This window comes from Enhydra lutris, unplaced genomic scaffold (assembly GCF_002288905.1).
Source record: "Enhydra lutris kenyoni isolate GAN:26980312 unplaced genomic scaffold, ASM228890v2 scaffoldscaffold2, whole genome shotgun sequence".
Taxonomy (NCBI): Eukaryota; Metazoa; Chordata; class Mammalia; order Carnivora; family Mustelidae; genus Enhydra; species Enhydra lutris.
In genome coordinates this window covers 14,032,470-14,040,592 of record NW_019154086.1, presented here as the reverse complement: position 1 = coordinate 14,040,592, position 8,123 = coordinate 14,032,470, and positions in this window count along the sequence as shown.

Sequence of the window (8,123 nt, the reverse complement as noted above, 5' to 3'; positions counted from 1 at the left end):
TAGAAAACGGATCAGGAGGGGGAGGATTTGAGTACAAAGCAGCTGTACCTGGGAATATTGAGGGTAATGGAACAGTTTCTTTGTGGCATTTTGATGGCTGATATATAAATGACTCGGCATTTGTCAAATGCATATATTTTACACTACAAAGAGTGAGTTTTACTGCATGCAAATTAAAAAATAATTCAACTAGGGTGTCAGGATGAAATACAGGCTGACATTAAATCCATTATATTACGGATGAATGACATAACATCACCGAAGGAGTTGGGGGTGGCGCGGGGAAGTGGTGCGGAAGGAACTTACCCAAGTAGCTGTGGAACAGAAACCGTGGCTCTCACTGGCCCCTTCCACTGGAAGCGGGTTCCAGCAGCTCTCCCGTGATTTGGTGGACTTCTAGAGCTGGGTCTTTTATATTCCAGTTGCTCTTTTCACTATTAGTTTGTCCCGTGACCTGGGTTGGGTGGAGGGTTGAGAGGGGGGTTTTGGGGCAGCTCCGCTCTGGATCCTGAGAAGCAGCAGAGGGCCCCCCTCCGACCTCCCCCGCGGGGGTGTGCTCCCAATGGTTGGCTGTCATTATTATGGCAAAGGGAGCAGAAACCCTGCTCACCCCAGCCCTCCAGCCCAGACAGAGCCCCAGTGGCTACCTCTTCACAGCCTGGCTCGGTTCCAGTGCTGGTTCCTTTATATTCTAGTTGCCCTTAAACTGAGGCTTTTCTTCTGTACCCCAGAGCCCTTAGTCCTGGCCCCCATGGCAGTTCCCAGGCTGGGTAGTGGGGTTCCCCTCCTGATGCCCATCGCCTGCACCGCACCTGCCCTTCTCTCCATCTTCTGTGGTGTAGGAGCTCTTCAGTCAGTCCTCTGCCCTTCTTTAGGAGGAGCTGCTCTATAAATAGGTATAAATAGGTATAAAACAGGTATAAAGTCAATAGGTATAAATTTGGTGTGTCCCTGGAGGTGAGTTCAGGGTCTTACAGGGCATCCTCTTGGAGGGAAAGCTGTACATAATGCTGGAAACACTGCTCTGACTAGATTCTGTAAGGGTAAGGAACTGTACAAAAAGCCACTGTGTTATAGTCGATACATTTTGTTTTATATAGGGACACAGGTTAGTAATTATGCAACTACTTTACATGTATACTAAGATGGAACAAATAAGTAAATAAATTCTAGATAACCAGAGCTACATTACAAGAGAAAAGTGACATGTAGACAAGGGGGGAAGGCTAGAATGAGCCAAAGTGGTGCTGGATTAGAGTCAGAGATATCAGTATGAACTCATGTTTATTTTAATATATATAAAGAAAGATAAAGATGTAAGCATACATGGGTTAATACACATACATATATTTGTATGCAAACTCTAGCCACTAAAGGGACCTAGTAGCAATGAACACACCTAAAGCCCAGGTCTTGTTTTCTAAATGCCATTTTCTCCAATAAAAGGAAACACAGCTCTTTGAAGAAACAGCTTTCTCTATAGCTGGGTCAGGGAAAATACTAGATATACTTGAAGTATCTTGAAGTGTCAAAAAGTGGCAAAGTGCTTTTTTAGGAGAAGGCATGTTGAAAGGGCACAGAAGCAGAGATAAAAGACACCTCAATGTCCAAGTAAGGAATATGTGAACAACATAATAATGATAGCATTGGATTCTAACCTAAAGAACAGAATAAATATCTACAATTTGATAACAATTTCTCAGTAAAGGATTAATCTTGCCTGAGGAGAGCTTTGGTCTTTGCCACCAACTCCTGGGAGATAACTTCTAAGCCCTTGGGGGTCCTGCCTGATAAAAATGTCTTTGTTTACCGGGAGGCCTTGGGCCATGCTAGATAATCTATGCTAACAAAGTGATGGGACGGGTGTGGGGAGGTTGGGGGGGCTTTGGGCCAGACAGTATCAGCTCAGTCTTCAGAGGGGCTGGAAACTACAGTCAAAGACATGGGTAATCAACTCTGTATATGTGACCCAAACCCGTGAAAACTGGACACCAAAGTTTGGGCAAATTTCCCTAGTTGGCAATACTCTGTCAGTGTTGCCACACGTCATTGCTGGGAGAAGGAAATGCTGTTGGCATGACTCCACTGGGAGAGTATAACTGGAAATTCTGCATTTGGTGTCTCCTGGACCCTGTCCTATGCTCCTCTTCTCCTTGGCTGATTTTAATTTGCTCTTGTAAACAACCGTGAGGGGGCGTCTGGGTGGTCCGCTCTTGATTTCAGCTCAGGTCATGATCCAGGGTCCTGGGATCGAGCCCGGGAACAGCTCCACACTCAAGTACAGAGTCTGCTTGTCCCTTCCCCTCCCCCTCTGTCCCATCCCCCTCTGGCTCCTTCTCTCAAATAAATAAAATCTTTTAAAAATAAATTTAAAAAAAAACAACTGTGAGTATAATGGCTTTGCTGAACTCTGGAGCCCTTTTAGTGACTTATTGAGCCTGAAGTTTATCTTGAGGACCCCCAAGCTTGCAGCTGATATCAAAAGTGAGGGTGGTCTTAAGAGATTACCAAATTTTACACTAATACAAATAAGTTATTAAATAAAACAAACAACAAAGTATGAGAGAAGGGACAAATCTTCCTTGCAGAATTCCAAATAAAAAAATGTAAGGGGGATGAGGAAAATAGAAAAATCACTGTTAAAACACTACAATAAGTAATGGATGCAGGCAAGATCTACCAATGAGTGTGAAAATGAGGTAGCAACACTTAGAGAAGCAGGACACTTGCACAGCCTCAAAACATCCTTCCAAATAGGTACTAGATACTGTAGTGGTTTCAGCTTGTGTCCATAGATTATTTGATATTCTTTCCTCCAAGACGTGGGCTTAATTTCTCTCCCCCTTGAGCATGAACTGGAATTAGTAGTAATTCATTTCTAATGAATAGAATATGAGAATGAAAAGTAGTAACCAACCTTATAGTGGAGAAAATTGGCAGACACTATCTTTACCAAATTATCGAAATTCATATCACCATAGATCGTGTTGATATGGTGTATCCCTTGCAATGATGTAATGATGAGATTTAAATTTTGCTGTATTCTCTCCCAAAATAAATAATGCTACTCTGGTCATGAGAAAACATCAAATAAACCCAGCTTGAGAGGTACCCTATGTAGGACTTGCCTAGAGTTCTTCATAAATGGCAAGGACAGGAAACAGGGAGACTGACACAGCGTCACAGATTGGAGGAGACTGTTGTGAGTGGTGTGCTGGGCTGGATCCTGGAACCAAAAAAGGACATTGGTGGAAAAGCTGGTGAAATCTGAATAAATTCCAGTTTTGTTCAAGTATGATGCCAATGTTAATTTCTTAGTTTTGATAAATGTAGCAAATGTACTACTCCCAGGGGAAGCTGACTTATTGTACTATCTTCGTAACTCTTCTGTAAATTTAAAATTATCTAAAAGACAAATTTTTTTTTTTTTTTAAGACTGACCATATCAAGTGGGTAAAGACGTGGAGTAACTAGAACTCTCACACCTTGCTGGTTGAAATGTTTAAACAGTAAATAATATACCCGATTTAAAAAAGAGTTTGGCAGTTTCTTAGGAAAATAAACATACACATAACAGTACGCCTCGGCCATTGCATTCCTAGGCATTTACCAAAGGGAAATGAAAGAATTGGCCTTATACACAAATAAGTCTTCTACATGAATCTTCATAGCAACATTATCAGTCATAGTCAAAATGTGGAAACAACCCAGACATTCAGGAAATTATTGGTTAAATAATTTATGGTATATCCCTACCATAGAATACTACTTAGCAATAAAAAAGAATGAAATATGGATATAAAATAATAATGCTGAGTGAAAGAAGCTAGGCTATCCCTACCCCTAAGAATAATACATAATGACTCCATTTTTATAAAATACTAGAAAATGTAAAGCAATGACCAGTGACAGAAGACAATTCAGTGATTGTCTAAGAGTGGTAGGGGCAGGACAGGGAGGGCTAAGAGCAAGGGACTTCTGAGAGGTAAGAGACAGTGACAGGTAGGTTCATTTTGTAAGGGTAATTGTTTTGCAGGTGTGTACATAGGTCACAACACATATGCTTGTCTAATTTAAATACATACTTTGTCAATTAGAGCTCAGAAAAGCTGTTTTTAACAAGAATGACATGAAAAGATGTTTTAATATATTAACCGAAATCAAATCAAATCACGCAAAAACAAGTGCTGTATAATCCCCTTTGAAATAGAACTTATTGATTTAGGCTTCCAAATGCATAACAAAGTGTCTAAAATACTGTGTAATTAACAGAGACTGCTCTAAGAGAAAATGCCCAGGTGAGTCAGAGGAAGGGGAAAAAAGTGAGTAATCTACCCTAAAAATTCCACAATCTTAGGGACTTGATACAACATTTTCTCTTTCCTGTTCATGCTCCATGCTCCATGTTGGTTGGCAGGACGTCCTCCCTGTTCCTAAACAAAGCGGCTTAAAGGATGACACTTAGCAGTACTTTGGAATCCTGCTCCAAGCTTGATAAAGTTTACGCCTCTGGTATTCTCTTTATTTACACCACTTCCCCCACCCCCAGCATTTTGTACTTTAACATTTTCTAAAATGAGCATGTATTACTACCACAAGGGGAAACAAAATTACATAGAACAAAAGGTCTGTGTATGAAAGACAAATGTGACCAAACACTGAAAAGCAGAGTGCTCTTTTTACCTTGATTAATGTTTCAAAATTGAAGTCTAGTGAGATAATTGAAATGGAAGCCAAAAGAAAGTGAAATGTGAAATGCTATGTCTTTAGAAACTCGGTTCTTAATATTGATGCACTTTCTGATGTTTTTCTATAAATAATAGATCACAAAATGGATGTTTGGCACAGAGTTGCTTTTAAAAGTGCATTTTCCAATTCTTGACAATGCAAAAAAAAAAGAAAAATGTAGTAGAGACTAAGGACAAGACATAAACAAATGCTGATAAAGTAACACAGGGAGCTGATCACACAGACACGCACGTCACCATTATCATCCAACTGGCTTTCATGCAAAAAACAATGACATATTTTAATACATTCCATCCTAACAAAATACAATTGTGAATAAGTTTGTTCAATAAACCACTTCCACGTTCATATCTGTAATAGTAGTGCTTTGTAAATCTAATTACAACTGACTATTTTCAACAAATTATCCTGTCAGACAAATTTTTTTTGGGGGGGAAAGGGGGGGGGTCTGGCATGTTTGTAACAGTAAAAATAGTGATAGTAATAATCATGCCAGGTACAAAAGCCTAACTTAGACCAGTCACTGTGCTATAGGATTTATAGGACTGCTAATCCTTAGAACCATCTTGAAAGCAAGGTATCTTATATGGATGTTGCTTACAGATAACAAAATTGGTGTTCAGATGCCAAGTAACTTGGTCAAGGTCACCAATCCACAGGAAGAATGTGGCGTTTTTCTCACTCTGGTATGTTGCCTTCTCTTGTTTCACAATGTACTCATCTAGAGGGACTTCCCACTCTTGTCAATGCCTCGAACCAAAAATCTACTATTTTCCAGGCACTGTTCTAGGCTCTGTGTATGCAGAGAGAAGTCTAGTAGCTATATTTGACTTTCAGGAACCCAACATAAGCAGCAGCACAGGAAGCAAGTGTCTAACCAGAGCTGTGGAGAGGACACTGAGAAAGTGGAAGGGACAGCTGAGCCCCTGGGAGTGGAGGCAGGGGCAGAAGGAAGTGAGCACTGAGCAGGTGGGAGGCAATGTCTTCCCGGAAGTCCTTGGCTTGGTGGAATCTAAAAATGATAATTAGACAAATGAGGAAGGAGAGAAGGCATTCCAGGAAGAGGCAGTTATGTGAGTCAAGGGGAGACGAAAGTTTACAGGAGGTACCTGCCTTTGTTTCAAGCGTGGCCAAACAAGAGTGTGATTGAATGCAGGTACACGCCTCCTGTGATTGAATGCAGGAGACAGAGCCTCTTCAGCCCCTTAAAGTCACAAGTGCTAATCAGAACATGGCTGTGTGCTGGCCTTTAGCCTGGATTCCACAGCCCGCCTCCCCTGGGCACTGCCACACATTCTCACCAACTCGGAGTAACTTTAACACTGTGACCTGTTCGGCAGGTCCTCTCATTGCAGCAGAGCTGCTAACTCTCTCCCTGGAAGCCTCCGTGCCAGGCAGACTCACTTCAGCTATCCTTGCCTTTAAGGTGGGCCACAATGATTCCTTCCAGAAACATGGAAACCTTCCAGATGCCGGAAACCAGGACTTCCTTACAAGCGTCACCCACACCTGTCCCAGGTCTGTCCTGACTACAGGGCCCCATGTTCTGTAAGTCCTCGGGAGTGCTGATCCCCTAGGTAAACGTGCACCCTTCAGTGCTCCTTGGTGCTGTCCGTCCGGTCATCTCCTAAGACATCCACCTTCTCTGGGCCTACTGAGAATAGCGGAGAAGAGTCACACGATGGCTCAACTGGTGCTGCTGGGGAGTCATGGTTACCAATCGCAGCTGAGAAAGGCTCCACAAAATATGAGTAAGAGACATATTCTCTTTTATAGTAAGCTTTTTTTAAAGTCAAGGAAAATGTGAATGTGTGCCTACTGTGCTTTCTAGGGTTTGCCATGTTCTAGGGCAGACTTGGAAGTGACTAATACCCAGGCATATCACGAGAAGTTACTGAGTTTCAAGGGCAAAGAATCCTTGGAAATCCAGGTGTAAAAACATTACCTCTAAGGAGGCAAATCCATGATGGCCTTGGGCTTCAGCACAGTAGTGGTGACTGCTGGAAAATGGTGGGGCACCACCATGGTGGTTCTTTAGTTTTAGTGGAAATTAGAAGCTTCGGGAGAGCACTGTGGACCCTCACTCCATATGCGTTCTGATTTAGTACACCTTGGGTGGACTACCACTTGTTCTCCTGCTGGGAGATCTGGACTTACACTTTAAGGATGATCAATAGAGATAGGAGAGAATGTGGTACAAGAACAATGTATCCAGTATTCATTTCTTGTGTGTAAGACAGCACAAGTCTCAAACACACAAGGCTTCAAGAGAGAACTCGCTAGCCATAGGTGTGGATAAAGTCCATCCAACTAAAGGACAGGTCCAAATGTACTCAGCAGTGAAGAACCCCGGTCTCAAACTGAGAACTGAACTTACTGCAGAATGAAACAGAGTGTAAACGGCTGTGGTTATAGAAGACAACGCAAAGTGAAAATCTCAGCATGAGGGGTTGGGGGATGGGGACTTCCACTCCTCACATCATCCCAGCATCCTCCAGCTGCATCACCACCAGGAAACAAAAATGGTTGTACTTTACCTCATGCCTTACTATCTGCTAGGCACAGTGTTAAAAACTATGCATCATCTCATTTCTTATAACCTGGGGCAGGTAATTGTTCCAACTTCAATAGAAGGGCACAGTGAGCGGTCACCTTTGCCATGCTCACCCAGTTAATTTGATTGTCAGAGCCCGAGATACCGCGACATCAAGATTGGCAGGATTACTGTTTTATGAGAACCCTTTAATAACATAGCATTTTACTACTATTTACTACTAAGACACAGTAAGCTGTGTCTTAGTCTCTCTTGGGGACCTCTTCCTCCTTTCCTCTAACCTTACTACAACCAGCAAATATGTTACGGGATTTCAAGATACTTTGTTCAAAGAATTCAGGAGAGGTGTGGGGGAGAAGTGGTACAAAATCTTCTATTTTGACTTGGACCCTAAAGTACTTCTTCTCAAACTTTGTGTGTACAGTTTACCTGGGGAATCCTAGCTGCCGATCCATTAGGACCTTGTGTGGACTTGAAACGACTTCCAGCAAGTTTCCAGGTGAGATTGCTGGGCCATTTTGAGTAGAAAAGCCCTACACCACAAACTCCAAACCAGCTTCTCTTTGACACCTAACTGGTTGGTAGGTGTAGCTCCTGTAGCTATTAATGAAGAGGTGCTTTGCTTCACATACAGTTTCTTGGGTAAACAACTTTGAAAACCTAGCAGGGATGAGGTTTGAGAGACACACACAGTGACTGGCATGAGTTTCCATTTATGAGTTCCTGTGATTAACAGAAGTAACGTCTATCATTAAAAAGGGAAAATCCTAACAAACCTCTTGCAGTGAGGAGGGATCAAGTGTTTCATTTCTCTGCCTTT